Here is a 19186-nt window from a genome sequence, read left to right as displayed (position 1 = left end):
GTATAAAAATATGTTTTGTTACTATAATTAGCTACTTGTATTTGAAAGATATTGGTAAAGCCACCCACCTGCATTATGCAATGTGTTTTGAAGGCATATTGGTGGGTGGGTGGTGGTGGCTCTTTACATATTCATAGTCTCGGTTATTTATAGAGGCGATGCAGATCGTCTCTATGCTCCCACGAAGTTGTATAGTAGAGTCCCTTGTACGTAGATGCACCTCATGCAGCGGGAGAGTCCACTTTCCTCACCCTCTCCTCCGGGAATCGAACGGCAGTCAAGCTCTCCTATCGACTGTCTTTATTCTCCCAAAAATAAATTATGACTGATTTTGAATCAGGTGCAGCACAAACAACATTGGAGATATTGAATCGGTAGAGAAAACCCGATTTGCAGGTTGTAAACTTATATTGGCTCCCGAGCGTTCGTGTATATAAATACAACCTCCCCCCAATTTTTTATAATTCTCTAGGCATTGAATTAATAATGAAGGTTAGTATATTGAATCTTACCCGAAATTCATTATAAAATTTTAAAATTAATTCTTAATGATTTATTGATTTGGTGTTTTAAGTCCACTTTATGCACAGTAAGGCTAATCGGGACTGGGCCAGGCATGGAACCCGGGATCCCTTGATTACAAGGCGACGACGCTACCACTTCGCCATCGAGGATGCTCAGTTTTTAATGGGATGTAATTTAAATTACTAATATTACAAAAGCCTCCCCGCTATTTATTCCATCCTGTTTAATGATTACGAAACACTGTTGTTTCAATTTAGCATGTAGAAGGATTCGAACAGGTGTACCAGCCAGATTATATCGTCGTTATCTTCCAACGTTTCGAGCACATACATAGCAACAACATCTCATCCCTGAAGATGAGAGCAATGTATACGATGGAAGCTAACGCTGATTTGACCTCCCCTGTTCAATTGACGTCGCCAGGTAAGCTACAACTCCTATGTAGAAGGGTGGAAATGCAAACGAGTTGGATGAGATAATTGAGGAAATTAATGAATGATAGCGTAAGTCTGATGAGATGGAGGGCAAAAAAATGTACATATAAAGATAAAGTGCCTACTGGCAAGAGCTAAATAGAATAAGATATTAGATGGAAAATACAAAAATTGATTTAGTAATAATTAGAGGTTATTGTAAGCGTAAAAAATTGATGAATGAAAAAATGTGTTTTGATATGTTTAATAAGTTTTGATTAGGGTGCGGATTTATAGGCAATTTTTTCTATCTCTCTCTCTCTCTCTCTCTCTCTCTCTCTCTCTCTCTCTCTCTCTCTATATATATATATATATATATATATATATATATATATATAATATATATATAGATCATTACATATGTTTTGTGACTGCTGTTTGTCTACTAACTATTCATACTGTGCTTCAAAAGCTGCTTACTTTTAGGGATACTTCATATCGAAGCAACACGTGTCTCTTGGTAACTGGCTCTCAGTAATAAATGCAATCAACCATTCAGCTTGTGTTGTCTGTTGCTTGTGTGTCCCTCGGACTGAGTTCTTTTTCATACCGTGCATCGTGTCGCCCTGGCCTGTTGTTCGCGCATGCACAGTGAATATTTTGCTTTAGACGGTGTGAAATATCCGTGTCGCTTGATTGAACGCAGGTTTGTGAGACATGTTATCCTACAACTGTGTGAAACGTGACAGGAACTGTTAATTTAAAGGAATGACATTTCTCTTTGTACATTGCATGAAATGAAACTGTGTATTTTCAGAATATCTGCATGTAATATTTCAGATTCTTGAAATTACTAAAGGACAGGGGTTCGAGGCTGAGAGCTTGAGTATAAATTCCTCGTAAGTTGGGGTAGTTGAAGTGTTTGTTTAATAGGGTTGGCATGGATCTCAGGATACCAATAATATAATTTTGAGAATAGCCCGCACTGCCCTAAGTCCTTACCTTAGTGATATTAGACGAACGTTGATTGGATTGTTCTCTAGACGAACGAGTATCTTTTTATCTTCGTATATTAAAAACAACTATATTCAAGGTCTGGTGCTCAAATTTGCTGCAGATCGGAAGTATTCTTGTGGGAAATAAATATTTACAGTCTAACTCATAAACAGTGGGTGGATTTTCTTTACACCTACCATGAGATGGGTTGATGCCCCGACTACTGGAGAGGGATAGAGGAGTTCCTAGGAACGCAAACCCTTTCCGAAAATAAAATAGTCGCTACGGTGCGCCGCTGTTATTGTTGTTACTTTTATGACAGTTTTGCCATTCGCCGGCTTTACTGATCTTCAAATTTAACATGTTTTATATATCTTATTCAATTTCTGTTATTTAGCGTCATTTTTTAGCCAACTTCGGCTAATCGCGATGATGATGAAGGGACGCCACCAAGGTCTAGTATATTATTGTTGTTGTTGTTTCATTTACTGAGTTTTAATTGTTTCATCATTTCACAATTTGTAATATGTAAATATCAAAAACCATTGCATAAGAAGAAAGTATAAAATGTCGGTGCTTAGTAGTGCGGGGAAAGGGAAGCATCAAACCCCAATCCTGCCCAGGGACTGATCTATGGGGCTGGCTCTTGTTTCAACTCTTAGAACCTCGGAAAACTGAATTCGCCTGAATATGTGAAATGAATGCGCACAGGTTCACAGTTGACACTTACGATTTATCTTTATGATTGTAATTTCGATTATGATAATCTGTAAATAATGAAGTTGATAAATAACGTTCAGGTATGTTTGAAGTAGTCGAGACCGAGAGTATGAAATACTAATTTAAAAAAATGAAACCTGCAGAAATGAGGTAACGGCGAGGAATAAGAAAGATCATCCGTGTTAGATGTAGTGAAACAGCAGTATTTGTTGGTGTTTACCATAAATGTGGAAGTACTGCGCAATTAACATAAAATTTCTTGCCCGATCATTTAGCCGTACCATAAGTGTACCATTAAAATTCCTTTGAATTATTATTACTTTTCAAACAATGTATCTATATTTATTTATTTATTTATTTCGTCTTCTTTTACATGGCGAAGTTAAGACTGTGGATCCTTTTCTTCCACTTGACCATGTTTACAAAAAAAATGAATGTCAAATAATTAAAATATTAAAAAATAAAAATATATATTAAAATTACAGAGAAATAAGAAATACAAAGAAAAAATACATACAAGAATGGTAATCTAACCTATAGATACGGGCACACACACTCACACTCACACATACAGTGCTGTGCAAATTAATGCGGACAAAGAGAAAAATCACCCTTCCACAGTTCTCCACGATTTATGGGAGTTAATCGAATAAATACGTAACATAAACTTATACTAGTAGTATCAGCTAACTGTTTGATGCGTACTTGATACTGTTTACAACAATTGCAACAATTGCAAGGTTTGAAGCATTTTTGTTGTTTCATTATTGTCGTTGTGGTACAATGCCAATTATTAACCAACAGACTTCTGTGAGTGCTTGGCTGTAGTAAACACGCTTTTGTTGTGCTCCGTGTTCCTACGTGTTTTCAGTATGGATATAACACCCAGAAAACGTTCTAGAATTATTACATTGAGTGAGAACACATCCATGACTGTGTGGCAAATCGCTGAAGTGGCTGGTGTTGGGAAATCAGCGGCAACTGGTAGTTTTTCTCCAAAACGAAAAGGAAAGTGTGGTAGAAAACGTATTTCACAACTGTATACATAGCTACAGCTCGTCGGCTCACACATGAGAAGGAATAAATATCCTACCTCCAATTCTGGTTTGGCTCTATTTTAGAGACGGAGTCTCATACTCGATCTCGTGTCCCTAGGCCACGCAGGATCTGATCTCGTTCTTCAATGTAAATTAATATCTTTCTGATAAACTATGGTAGGTGTGGTGAATACAAACATATAGTGACATTAGAAAATCATGCGCTTATTCATACCTGTATGCTACACTGGTTGTTCTCTGAATTAATTCATGTTAAAATTGCATTTGAAAATGATTAACTAATAGTTATTGTCAGCTTAAGAGCATATGTGCTAAAAAGGCTACAGAAGTGGCTGTAAGGGTAGGGACCCTCTTAGTAACGATCACGTAAAATTTGAATATCAAAATATATTTATGTGAAGATGTGGTCCACCCAAATCTTTGACAGGTATCCAGTAGTTCTCCCACGTAAGAAAGTCTGGCGCTGTCACTGCTGTTTACCTATTAACTATTCAAAAGCTGCTTACTTTTAGGGATACTTCATATCGAAGCAACACGCGACAAGCGACACGTGTCTCTTGGTAACTGGCTCTCAGTAATAAATGCTACCAACCATTCAGCTTGTGTTGTCTGTTGCTTGTGTGTCCCTCGGACTGAGTTCTTTTTCATACCGTGCATCGTGTCGCCCTGGCCTGTTGTTCGCTCATGCACAGTGAATATTTTGCTTTAGACGGCATGAAATATCCGTGTCGCTTGAGGATTTCACCAATTGAACGCAGGCTTGTATGACATGTTATTCTACAGCTGTGTGAAACGTTGCTGTTGATTGGATTGTTCTCTGGAGGTATGTGTCGCTTGTCACTTCGGTCTGCAGCTACATTGAGAAACGTTGCTGTTGACTGGCTCGTTCCGAAGCGACACGGGACATTCACATTAAGCAACAAGAGCCTATTCAGTTTAAAGCAAAACATGCACGAACGACAAACCGAGTCGACATGATACACGATATTGAAAGTCGCAATCCGAGCGACATGCGACACGAGTAGCTTCTTTCAGTCACGAACAAACTATGAAGATGTAATTAAATTCATTGTCACTCGCCCTCTTAGGGAGAACTCACACCGAAGCGACAAGCGGGGTGTAAGGGGTGTTGACCCAACTGTCAACCTCACTTCCACGTTAGTACACCCTGGACTGCGTTTTGCAGACGAACGAGGCTCTGGCGACTGGCACTCTAGCCAGTATAATTTTGTGTGTGTTGTCCTGTTTTTGTCCTTGTGTGTGCTGCCTCAGCTTTTAACGGAAGTCAGAACATTTTATGCTTATTAAGATTTTATTTATGCAACGTTATAGTTGTTCTTTGTAGAGATAAGAGGCTGGACCCCGTATAATGTGACGGGTGCAAAATAGCCTAAGTGCTGACGCACTACAATTTTAAAATCAAATCAAATCGAAGCGACAAGCAACACATGTCGCTTGGGAACGAGCCAATCAGCAGCAACGTTTCACACCGTAGCGGCATGACAGGCAGCACATGCCTACGCTCGATTGGTGAAATTCTCAAGCGACACGTGTCACCGGTCACTTGTCGTTCCGGTGTGTTTTCTCCCTCCATCACCATTAATGTATTCACATAATATCCAAAGTAAAATATCGTGAAACTAGAATTAAAAAATTTGCAAGATGTGGGTTCCATTATTATAACATAACATTACATATAGTATAATTGAATGTGCAGTGAATTATTTTTAAAATTTAAATATCTACCTTCAGCATAGTTGTCTTACCTCTTTATGAAATAGATCGGTGTTCTGTAAATGTGAATGTATTGCCCAAGCGTGTTCTTTGTATAGATACAAATTGTATTTTTAAAATGCGTTGAAGTTAATGTGACTATAATTGAAATTATATTCAGAGAACGAGACGAAAACGAGAGAGCGTTTACATAACTTGGGACAAGAACAAGATTTAGAGTTTGAAAGAATACTCGACTGTCTCACTTCCTTTCGCTGTAATTTCTGTAGGGCCTCCCAAGGCACGTATCTAGAAATACACCGAACCAAGTGTGTCAGGAATAATAATAATATGATGTTTAAGTTAAAATTATATTATTATCACATAAATAGGTAAAAAGATCGAATAGCAGCACGTATTCATTATCTAGCTTACCTGTAGTTAAGATCGGCATAATTTGCATAAAAACAAGTGCCCTGGCAAATAAATTCATTTCAAATTGATGAAGAATTGAATATTTATTGAATAAAAGAGAATGTTAGATCCGGTTAGCGAAAAGTAAAGTTCCTGATTAATATTTTATGTATATTGTTATAAATAGTAGCGTGCAATCATAAATCTCTGGTAATTGGTACTGTCCTTCTAAGCCCCCTAATTCCAATCTTTCTTCCAAGTTCAAAGAGTGGGCCTCCTCGATGGCGCAGTGGTATCGTCGTTGCCTTGTACTCAAGGGATCACGGGTTGGATACCCGGTGGATGCAAGTAGTGGTTCGAATCTCACTTTAAACTGTAAGTCCAGTCCCGATTAGCCTTTCTGTGCAAAAAGTGGACTTAGAAACTACAAATCAATCAATAAGTTCAAAGGAAATTATAACCATCGATTATGTAATAAATGAATGCTACACAAATATATTTTCATTATTTAATTTTTGCACTTGGAAAGTCTTTCTTAGGGAGGGGTCCGGACCCCTCCCCAAATAAGTCATTTAGTTTCCTCGATGAAATTAGTAGTAATTATCTCGACTTGTATTCAAGGGGTCTCACGTTCGATCCCCGGTAGAACTACACAGTGGTCTGGATCCCACTTTATCCTGTAGCCCCAGTCCCGATTACCCTATTTAAGCATGTAATTGACTTAAAACTAACTTTAATTTTGCTATAATGTATGTAAGATTCAATTGGGACAGTCTCTGTATTAATGTATTTATCCTTTTGGAAAATAGAAATAAGACAAATGGAACACAATGAAAAAACAGCCGGGTGAAGGAAATCAACTTTGGATTTTCCGAAATGGTCGGAGCACGGTCAAAAGCCGCCCCCAAGGGAAAAGACAATACCAAGGGTAGAAGAAGAAGTAAGCGAAGCCACGCCCACTATTGTAAAACCTGGTCAGAGTCATCTATCGGCAGACGGCTGAACTTGTAGGACTTGAACATAACCCCGCCAGCCGATGGCCAGCCCCGCTATGGCTCGAATAAAGCCATTGTCAAAGGTGTTCGAAAACTCATATCAATGTTTGCAAATGGCGTATTGTCACAATGGGCCTCTCAATTTGAAAAAAACAAAAAATCAGTTTACTCAGGAAGGATGCAAGAAAGCCTTGCAAGGTTTAATTTTTACAGTAACTTAGAATCGGGCTCTATACGCCGATCCAAAAAGTGAGATATTTGACAGCTAATATATTTTAAAATATGGAAGTGATAAAAAAATTTCAATATTCACTGTTAAGATTCATCCTTTCTAATCAATTCACAACAGAGCTCATTCAAATGTCTCAAATAGTTTTCGAGTAAAAGTGTTCTGAATGAAGGTCTGTTTTTCCGCTGCCCATGATATGGCCTCTTAATTAAGAAGCCCAAAGCAAAAAGCAAGATAATACAATCAACCTCATGCTCTATCAGGAGATTATTGTTAAAAGAATATCGTATTCTAAAGTCCTTTTAATTATATTCCTTTTTGGTAAGCATGCTAGATAATGGTAAAAACCAAGAGATAAGTTAGCCAAGTTATTTTTCAGGATATGGCGTAAGTTTTAATATATATCAGCGTGTTTCATTCATCCCAAACAACGACAATTTACTTCTAACTGTACCTGGACATGTACTGAAATCGTGTCATGCAAATATTCGCTGACATATATGTTGATAATTATATTTTCCCCTCGTGCTTGTGATATTTAGAACAGGTTGAGAGGTTGAGATAATATCTCGCTCTCCTACTTTTCCACAGAGCATAAATGTAAATCAATCAAATGAGTTACATGAAATCACAATGATTGACTAAGCAAATGTAATAATCGTTATTCTTTACGTAGTAAATTTTCACTTTAGCAACTTGTCTACAACTTGATTTGATTTGATTTAGTTTATTTTACTTCACGTTTTGTGCCTCTTGGCTAATTTGCGAAGATGGGGATGAGTGATGAAATTATGAAATTGATGAATGGACATTCACAAACAACCAAGCCCGATCGGGATTCGAACCCGGGACCCTTGGCGTCGCAGCGCGATGTGCTAACCACTCGGCCACAGGGTCGGGCTTGTCTACAACTTGTCTACATTTCAAATACCTTAAATGCTGTTGACACAAGTACACGTTTTTATATAATTAGTTCGTTAACTACATCGCAATAATCAAAAAGATCTTCCTGTATTAATTTTTCTCTTACATCCTATGGGGTTTTAAGCGATGGATTTTTATGTATGCTGGTGCAGAAGTTGTCAACAGCTTGTTTTGAGTTTTCTTTTAATTCTTGAAGCTCTTATTGGGTCAAATTAAGTGCACGAACATGGTGCTAGACAATTTGCACGGTAATATTCATGGATGTCACTGTACATTGTACTTCTGTCACGTCATGTATATCAAGCACATAATTCTTGTAAACTGGAACATAGCATGAAGAAGTAAGTGAATATCCTTTACTGTGACTGGAAAGAAAATGTGTTAAAGATGTGATTCTTGCACTTTAAACTGCACAATTTCAGACAACGTATGAGCCATAAAACGGACATATAAATAACAAATCAACATTTTTCGTGTTAAATAAGTAAAATAATAATTACAAAGTCGGTATTCATGTAATTAATATTACCATTCAGCTAAGTTCACAAATTCCTAAATGTCGTACACATCGCACTGATTGAACACAGATTTTTTTTACTAACATTAATTAAATGTTGTACAGTCACGGACACTGCCGGCTTGTAATGAATACATTGACTTTCAATGGAATCGTTACAAGCCGGCAGTGTCCGTGACTGTATTACATACAAACGCATAAATTTACTTGTAACTGATCAGGAGATAACTATGTTTATTTGCGATAACAATTATTGTTCTTACTCTGAAATGAATAGATTTACAGGAACTCTTTATCGTACAAATCTCTAATTTAAATACATGTATTTCGCCAAAACACACGACTAATCTTTTGACGTCATCAGGTTGCGGCCCGTATACGCATTAGGATGGCCAAACGGATCCGGATCCGAAAAATCCGGATCCAAAAGTTACGAATACGGATCCGGATCCGGGTCCGAAAGTTTCGGATCTGGATCCGGATCCGATAGTTCCGGATACGAAAATCCGGATCCGGATCCGAGAGTTTCGTATCTCAATCCCATTATAATATTACCACACCTTAAAAGGTATTATGATCTTCTATTACAAAGAAATTTTTCATTAGTTAGACCTACAAGATTTTTTTTTCAAGTGTTGTTCCTAAAATACTTTGCTACGCATCGGCTAACACACACGTGCACAAAAATAATCTTACTTGTTTAACATAAAATGTCAGAGGTGATTTTGTAAGTGCCATTGAAACGAATATGTATTCATTCGAATGTATTGGAAATGGAAACACACATAAATGTGAGACATTCCATTCTAGGATGAAACCTTTAACACATATAACAAGATAGAAATGTTATACAAAAATTATACAATTTTTCTACAGTTAAAGTTTTACAAATTAAAATAAAACATTATAATATATGCAGTGTTATATAATTGCAAAGTGTAAGACAAACAAGGGAGGTTATCTAAGTGTCCCCCTCCGATTTCCATGAAACTTGGCAGGTGTATAGTGGGGCCCAAAGGAAGAAATACGTGTTTTTTGTTTCAGCTTAAAAACGGTTTTAGGGGGCAAAACCCACTCAAATGTCAAGATGAGGACAAATTTCAGTGGGCATTTGACCCCTGTGTCCCCCTCCGATTTCCATGAAACTTGGCAGGTGTATAAATGGACCCAAAGGAAGAAATACGTGTTTTTTTGTTTCGGCTAAAAAACTGTTTTAGGTGCAAACCCCCTCAAATGTCAAAATGAGGACAAATTTAAGAGGGCATTTGACCCCTGTCCCCCCCTCCGATTTTCATGAAACTTCGCAGGTGTATAGAGGGGCCCAAAGGAAGAAATATGTGTTTTTTGTTTCGGCTAAAAACTGTTTTAGGGGGGCAAAACCCGCCTCAAATGTCAAGATGAGGACAAATTGACGTGGGGATCATGTGACCCCTGTGTCCCCCTCCGATTTCCATGAAATTTGGCAGGTGTATAGAGAGGCCCTATGACCCCTGTTTCTTCCTATGCCATATTTACGTACTAGTTTCTAGGTCAGATCCCCACTTCAATTTCTCCTCATCTTGACATGTGAGGAGAGGTTGCCCCCTAAAACCGTTTTTTTGCTGAAACACAAAAACACGTATTTCTTCCTTTGGGCCCTGTCAAGTTTCATGGAAATCGGAGGGGGAGACTTAGACCTCCCTTGTATGTGTATTAATTAATTACAAATCGCGCACGCGCACACACACACTATATATATATGTGTATGTATGTATATTATATATATATATATATATATATATATATATATATATATATATAAATATATATATATATGTATGTAAATTAGCAGGTAACAATATGTTATAAACACATTCTTACTTTCCAAAGAAGCGTATGTGAGATGGCAAAACAGATCCGGATCCGGATCCGAAAAATTTTATGATCCGGATTCTCCGGAACCATCCGGATCCGGATTTCGGATCCGCCAGGATTCGGATCTGGCCATCCCTAATACGCATCTCGGAGGCCCCGGCCTGCCTCGGCAAGTTGATGTAAATTCTGATAGATTAAAATCTGTCTAAAATGCCTCCTTTAGAAATCCGCATAAGTTTATTTTGTATTAGAAATATGGAGTAGACTTGAGACTACTAGTGCCTTGAGACTGCTAGTGCTTGCTTTGTGTAGGTAAAGACACCAGTTCCCTGGTAGCCTTTCCATTGGAGGCGTGTCCCTCTGAATGTGCACAACCAGTTCTCAGTACTTTTAATACGCTTGAAATGAGAAAATAAACACTCATCTGTAGAATTTGTGTCTAATGTTAGAAAACGACAATACCTACATTTGTAGTGCTGCACCCATCATCATGGTATTCCCAGTGGAACCTAAAAACGTATCGTAAAGCATTCCACATTGAACAGAAACGAAGGTCTTCAAGCAAGTCCATCACTACTACAAGTAGCGACACCTGTTGTAAATTTTTGTAAGTAATCATTGCATAGTGCTTGTGTGTGGGCGTGAGACAGACGTTGTAGTACACAATACAATGTTTCTAAGTGATTCTGTTGCATTTGAAGCTGTATTTATAGTGGATAAAAGGTGTAAACTGTGTGATATCGTTTTGTGAGCGAAATGCAAGATTCATATAGCGTAATTTCAGGCTTCTCGTGATACACCGATTACATGGCAAGCTGGTGAACGTGCATGTGACTGCGAAAATTGTTTCGAACATTTCTATCGGTTGTGTGTGTTAATCCGTCAAGTTCAAGGAAAGCATCTTCGTACTGTATGTGTGTAACGTAACATGTGGAATGCGAAAAATGGATAGGCTACAAACTACTTGGATGATACGCTTTGCCCCATTCAACATACAACTGCTGAAAACAATGTGCCGGAATACGGTATGTTACAAATTTATTATCGTTATTTATTACTACATTCGTACAGTAGGTTGATACTTCCTTTTTGTGACCGCCATTTTTCTACCGCTCAAGGTTAACAGCCAGGGAGTCGTAACGTACCCAATTTGCGTTACACGTTACGTTCCATTTTGTAGGAGGAAGAGTATGGTTCAGCTGCTGGTACCCATGTAACGTAACGAAATGCAATATGTTACAGACTGACGTTACAGAGAACGTAACAAAATGTATTATGGTAGATAATAACGTTATAAAGGAACGGAACGAAATGAGCACATTGGAACATAACGTAATATGCAATATGGTATATACTACCGTTACAAGGATACAAGGAACGTAGTAACGAAATGCATTGTGGTATATACTAGCGTTACAAAAAAACGTAACGAAATGCAACATGGTAGTAAATAACGGTACATAGGAACGTAATGAATGCAATCCTCCGTAACGGAACGAAGTGAAAGGCAATATGGTTAATTAACGTTACATAGGAATGTAACAAAATGTAAACCACTGTAGCGGAACGGAACAAAATGCAGTTGGGTACATACCATCTGCATAAGGAACGTAAATAAATTCAGTATGGTAGATGTTAACGTTACAAGGAAAGAACAATTCACAAATGTTTGCTAGTAACGTTATAGGTGCGTGACAAATATAATCTATTAAACATCAAGGAAGAAAAAGGAATAGCCCAAATCTCTTGCCATTCATTGGAACATTGCGAAAAATAACTCAGTATATTGTGTGGGATTAATGTTTCGTTAAAAATATGGTTGTTTGTAAATTAATGAATTTCCACCAGGGTTGTTAAAGGATCAGGAATTTTAAATCAATTCAATTCAGGTTCAGCAGGGAATATTAGCAAGCATAAATGGATCTGGACCGTAAAGAGCCTTTTTATGTTTAAGGTATTTAAATAAGTTCCAGGAACCTTTTTTCTGGATCAATTGAAATACGGCACAGGGTCCTTCGTTCCGGATCAATTTAAAGACGGTCTAAGTTCCATATTTGAAATGAAACAATACGCAACTTGGACCGAATTTACACTGTGATAGAACAGGTTCCGGTATTGTTGCGGAACCCAATAGAACCCATTAGTTGATGGGTTCGTGGACGTTTAAAAACCCTGATTTGAAAATTACACTTTTGGCTCGAAATTGAATAAACCTGCCATGTAGTGTAGAAATGAGTAGCCATAGGCGTGCGCACGAAGTCCAAAGGGGGGGGGGGTTAATGCCCCGCCCTAATCATGGACGTCTGCAGATATTTTCGACGGAGGGAGAAGCGAGGTATTTTTCCATGGGGCATATTACCCCGATAATAGTGTTGCCCCCTCAAGAAACACCACTTGAATTCGAAATTATCGCATTCCTGCATACCCATTATAATAATTAATGTAAATTACTATGACTGGAATCAAATTATACGTGTGAAATATATACTTTTAGCTGACATTCGTTTTCTAAAGGAGAGAGGTGGCCATCCGCACCCCCCTTTCAGATTTCCATGCCCCTATATTATTATACTTTAATCCAGAAAGTTAGGGGAGAGGAATTTTATCGCCGGTTATTAAACTATATTATGCTCTTGAAGAAAATGAAGTATTTTTAAGCCAATGAAAGTTCACAAAACAACTACGGCTAAAGAAGGTGCAGTGGCGCAACCACAGGGGGGGGGGGGGAGATTGGGCCTCAACCTTGGACGGAAATCAATTCTAAGGGGTAAGGTTGCAAACATTGAACTATGGAAAGAAAGGTTGCAGAATCTAAGAGTTGCAGGACAAAACGATACTAAAGACGGATTTAGTTTTCACGTCTTTCGTGCATTATTTCTTCCAGACGGTCAAGAGCATCTGCAAGGAGGCACAGAAGGGCAATTGCCCCCTTTCGATTTATATCTTTATACAAATGTAAATAAAGTTATATAAAATTGTCTAGCTCGTTTCGCTCGCAATATCTGCTTTTCTTACAGTCTTGTCAATTTCAAACCCTTAGCTATAGTGGAACCATGAGCAAAACAACCTGCGCAGACCCACGACTCCTGTACACCATACTCCCGCTTGTAGGGGAGGGGGAGAGTGGACCATGCTTCCTTATGGCCCGAGGTGGAGGGAAGAAGGGAAAGCTGCGCGGGGACTTTTCGTCCCAAGGTTTTTTTCCTTGTGGTCGATGTATAGGGGACGGCGGCAGTCAGCCCTGGACGCCGAACGATGTAAATAGAAAAAAAAATGTAAAAGAGAATGTCATGGGCCTCCATGATTTTTTTGCGCCATATTAAATCAATATTGTTTTCAGTTTGCAAAAATTTGGATCTAAAAGTTTTCTTGATCGCTTCGCTAGCAATTTATTTTCTGTAATGCATTGTAAATTACCAGAAGGAGAAGTAACAAGAAGTAAGTACGTCAGACTATTACAAACAGTTGAGTCTTAAATGTATGAACAATTGTTTGGGGGAGAAGCGCACACATTTCAGAGGCATATTTTTTGTTGTTTGTTGTGGGGCGAATGAATTCATTATGTAATGTATTAATATAGGCTATATAAATTGTGTACGTATAATAATAGTGCCATTATTACTACTATTATTAATAGTTTATCCAAGTACTCCCCCCGCAGACAAGAATTTGTGGTTACTCCTCTGAGGGGGTGCATCATTTTCTATGTAATTGAAAACTATCGCGCTTCGTTCTCTGGCAAATTTCTTAAAAATAAAAGTAAGGACATTTTGAACAGGACACTTAATAACATAATGGCGATGTCTTCCATTCCTAACTCCCAGGTGTGGGCAGACGTTGTAACATGCACTTTTAGTGACCATTGATTTCTACCATAAATTGCTACTACTAGATAGTGAACATAGAAGTGCATGTTTGGACACACGCCAGAGATTGTGCTTATGGCAATGGTCATCGTTAGTGCTCGAAAGTTGATGTGTGTGTGTGTTCAGTAGACTTTCAGCTATGCAATTGCGGGCGCGCACTTATGTGTGTGTAACAAATTTACTTTGTTTTTATATAGTCTTGTGCAACGTACGCATACTGTACTTTAGCGAGGACAAGAATTTACATGACCCCAACTCAGCCATGCAAAAATTAAACTTTGATAGTTATTGGAGCCCATTTTAATATTACAATTGTGGGTTCAGTATTTTTGAGGTATCGATAAGACATGTGGAACGACTGATTCTAACAAAATGAGTCAAGTTCAAAAGATATGTGGATGCTATTTGTCATCTCCATTTACATTCCATGCTGTTACACGGGATGATTTGGTAGTAGAGTGATTGACTATTCGGTTTCCATTCTTCAAAAACTCATTGTCCAGAACATTAGAAAGTAACATGCTGATTTGGATACACACACAGGCAGACACGTGCGTCCATCAAGGTAATTAATGTACATTAATTTGCATTTGCGTGCGTCTTTTGATAATTTATCAGATGCCATGCAATAATTACTTAGACAAGATAATGACAATGATGTTGCCATTTTTTGATATTTTATTAAGAGAATTTTATAACAAGAGAACTAAACTTAACCTTAGGAAGTAGCGTGTTTGAAAAACAAGAATTGATTTTAGGTTACATATTAGGAGGCTAACAGTAACGTCTGTTATTGAGTGGTGTTCCTGAGTAATGTGCTCTAAATGTTACATTTTGAGGTACATTCTAAAATGGCTGTCAAATTTATCATAAAAAATCTAAAAATTTACACTAATCTCTCACAAAGAAACAGATATCATGGGAATTAATACAATAAAAAAAAATTAGGATTTGTTCACCAACCAAGGAATAACAATATTTGCCATATATTCAACTCCCTACAACATCGAAGCTCAATTTTTTTAAAAAAAATGTAAATATACATATATTTAAAGTATGCATTCGTACTGTATAAGCATAAGAATAGAACGGAGGTTCTGAAAAGTATATATTGAAACAGTTTTTAAAATTTTGTTGAATATCTTTATTATTCTCTTAATCATTCCAAGGTAAATTCTAAAACAAGGAAAAAAAAGACCTTATTACTTAAAAAACTAGAGAAATTTTGTATCTTTCAAAACAAAGCAAATACACTGTCATTTCCTTCAGGTGTCAATTTAAAACTAAACAGAATTCCACAAATTTGACATGAATAAAAATATATTTCATACTCTTGTATAACATCAGTATATCTGTGCAATTTTGTGAACAGGTAAGACAGCTACTCAAAACTAAATTTATTAATTACTAGGAAACATTAAACAAGTACGAGCAAAATTGTTCTTTTAATTAAATTACTTCTTATGGAACCTCTGAAAAGATTTTCTTTGGTTACAGCTACTTATGTATAATGAACTATAAGATCACAAAAAAAATCAAGTAATTATATACATTATTAATCTAGACAGTAATATTCCCCACATTTTCAACATGTTGTACAAGATCTTTCTGTGGTGTATCATTGGATTCCACAAAGTTTGCTACAATGTTTGTAGTCAATTCTGTGCTGCTATTTCTGAGATTGCTTTTTAATGAAGATTTAGTTAGATTTTTTTTCATGAAAATATAATTATTTCTAATAACAAGTATGTCATCAATAATTTCGGTTGCCATATTACACCTGAGTGGGTTTAGTATGAATTTCAGAGATGAAAAGAGTCTCTCGACACTAACTTGTGTTGCAGGAGTAGAGAGAACAATACAAGCCAAAATGTACAATTCGGGACAACTTGATTTTCTAATTTCCCAGAAATTTAGAACATTTTCAGTCCTTTTCAGTCTTCGAGTTGAAACAAAGTAAGTGTCCAATAATGACGCAATATTAAACTTTGGTGCAGATATGGTATTCCGCCGCAATAAATCTTGTTTCTTTAAGTAGTTTGTGACATGGTCACTGTCATCATCTTCAGTGCTGGAATCTTCTTGTTTCTTTACCTCTCCACACACTGATAAGGATTTCATGTGTTCAAGTCTTAACCACAACTTCTGGAGATACACCTTCGCCACATGGATGTTTTCTTCACTTAAAACAGAAAAGTACCTGGGATCCATGTAAATAGAAGCAAGAAATCCTGGATACTCAAATAATGATGGAAGTCTCTCTTCGTTATTGACATATAATGCTTGTTTTTCTCGTTTGTCCATGCCCTCTACTATGTGGCGTGCAAGGTCTGTGTTGATTGTTGATGTTTTAAGGCGACACTCCAGCCATATCCCGTAGAAGTCGCCAAGTAGAATCTGTTCTTCTTGCAGCCTCTTTGTGGCTACTTTGGCTGGTTCCAGTGACGTCAAAATAGCCTCAATGTATATCCAGTCTTCTTGCTTTATTTTAACTTGCTCTTGATAGTAATCCCCTATGAACTTTTTAAGTGTAAAAAGTGACTGGAGCATATCATTTGTGCTGTTCCATCTTGTCGGGACATCAAGGGATGGTACCGGCAGTGATTCTGCATTCAATTGACGCCGTGCTGTAGGCGATCGTAAGACACGGCATGCTGCTTGACATGTCACAATAATATCCTTAACTTCAGGAATGGAATTGAGAGCATCATTTACGACTAAATGAAGAGTATGCGACGCGCAACGAACGGATTGGAGACGATAATCTTTACTCGTCAATTCCATTTCAATATCTTCATCTTCGTAAGTGTCTTGAGAAATATTAGACATCTGTGTTTCTTGATCTTCCCCAATAAGTTTCCCGGCTTTAATCATGTTTGCTCCAGTGTCTGTAGTTAAACTATATATATTCTCCACGGGCACATTATACTTATCCAGAATGTTCAACAATTCGTAACGCAAATTGCTACCTGTTTGAGACACAAATAACTCTTGAACTGACAAAGTACGCAATTGGAGAGCCCCATTTACAACAAACTGAACGTTGACACCAAAGAATGATCGTCCATTTTTCGAAGTAGAATCAACTTTTAGATGTATCAATTTTCCCTCCATTTCGCCGCGTATTGTTTCTCTGATCTGCTTGGCCTGACTGAATAGCATGTTCCGTACACCTTCCTTGTTCACGATAAACCTGCAGAGAATAAAATTTGCTTTCATCCTTAATTGATAAGTTGTTTCTTGATTTTTGAAATTTTCAAGACATTTGTTTCAAACCCAAAATAGAATTAAAATTCTTAAAAATATTTTTCAAATAGTATGAATTAATTATATTATCAAGCTTTCATCAACTAGGCAAATGCTACAAATATGAGAAAGCAGAACACTTTTTTGGTGAAAGTGAAAAAGATTGTTATTTAAAACCATAATAGGTTAACCTCTATCAGTGTGTCTAGAAACTAACGCAGCTTGCATGCAATAAACAGTGTTATTTGATGCAATCAACGCTCTTTAGTAAAGTTTGAACTAATGAGGAAGTTATAACACCACCCTCCCTGGTCACAGCACTGGGCTTTGGCAATAGGTCTTTTTGCTTCATTCAGATATACCTAAGGCTGTGAAAAGGATATATGTGACACCTATATTTTTTTTATTTTCTAAAATATATTAACAATAGTATATAGGGGATATCTAAATAAGTTGTACTGCATGCTCAGTTCCATCCAGCACTGGAAAGCTACAGAATGTTAGCATAACCTGTCTCTAGGCATATGGAGTACAGTGAGTTTGTTTTGTCTCTGCGCAGAGTTAGCACGTGATATGGGACAGATGCCGGTGTAACGGGGAATTTGGACTCCGTAGAAAAGTGACTGTACAGTCAATTTTCTACGCAGTCCAAATTCCCCGTTTTCGTGACGGGGAATCTGGACTCCGTAGAAAAATGACTGTACAGTCAATTTTCTACAGAGAAAAATGACTGCCCTTTTCAGATCCCGTCAATTAAGCAGGGGGTAAAATATCCCCGTAGAAAAATGACTGCCTGTCAATTCCCACTTAAAAGAGGGGGTACAAATTCCCCGTAGAAAAGTGACTGCCCAATTAAATCCTGCTTATATTAGGAGGGGGTACAATTTCCCCGTAGAAAAGTGACTGGCCCCTTATATCCTGCTTATATTAGGAGGGGGTACAAATTCCCCGTAGAAAAGTGACTGCCCCCTTATATCCTGCTTATATTAGGAGGGGGTACAAATTCCCCGTAGAAAAGTGACTGCCCCCTTAAATACTGCTTATATTAGGAGGGGGTACAATTTCCCCGTAGAAAAGTGACTGCCCCCTTATATCCTGCTAATATTAGAAGGGGGTACAATTTCCCCGTAGAAAAGTGACTGCCCCCTTATATCATGCTTATATTAGGAGGGGGTACAAATTCCCCGTAGAAAAGTGACTGCCCCCTTAAATCCTGCTTATATTAGGAGGGGGTAAAATTTCCCCGTAGAAAAGTGACTGCCCCCTTAAATCCTGCTTACATTAGGAGGGGGTATAATTTCCCCGTAGAAAAGTGACTGCCCTATTAAATCCTGCTAATATTAGAAGGGGGTACAATTTCCCCGTAGAAAAGTGACTGCCCCTTTATATCCTGCTTATATTAGGAGGGGGTAAATTTCCCCGTAGAAAAGTGACTGCCCTATTAAATCCTGCTAATATTAGAAGGGGGTACAATTTCCCCGTAGAAAAGTGACTGCCCCCTTATATCCTGCTTATATTAGGAGGGGGTACAAATTCCCCGTAGAAAAGTGACTGCCCCCTTAAATCCTGCTTATATTAGGAGGGGGTAAAATTTCCCCGTAGAAAAGTGACTGCCCCCTTAAATCCTGCTTACATTAGGAGGGGTATAATTTCCCCGTAGAAAAGTGACTGCCCTATTAAATCCTGCTAATATTAGAAGGGGGTACAATTTCCCCG

The 19186-nt window shown here is 37.7% G+C and overlaps 1 protein-coding gene across 1 annotated transcript in view; it reads left to right on the top strand.

Annotated features, from left to right (window-relative positions):
* Positions 1 to 11005: 11005 nt before the first annotated feature.
* Ih (hyperpolarization activated cyclic nucleotide gated potassium channel Ih) overlaps positions 11006 to 19186 on the top strand; it is a 773850-nt gene continuing 765669 nt past the window's right edge. Inside the window, exon 1 of the mRNA XM_083140018.1 lies at positions 11006 to 11383. The gene's annotated coding sequence lies outside the window, so the exon portion shown is untranslated. The remainder of the gene's footprint in view (positions 11384 to 19186) is intronic.

This window comes from Lepisma saccharinum, chromosome 1 (genome assembly GCF_977018435.1).
Source record: "Lepisma saccharinum chromosome 1, izLepSacc3.1, whole genome shotgun sequence".
Lineage (NCBI taxonomy): Eukaryota > Metazoa > Arthropoda > Insecta > Zygentoma > Lepismatidae > Lepisma > Lepisma saccharinum.
This window is presented reverse-complemented; position numbering and strand designations above follow the sequence as displayed.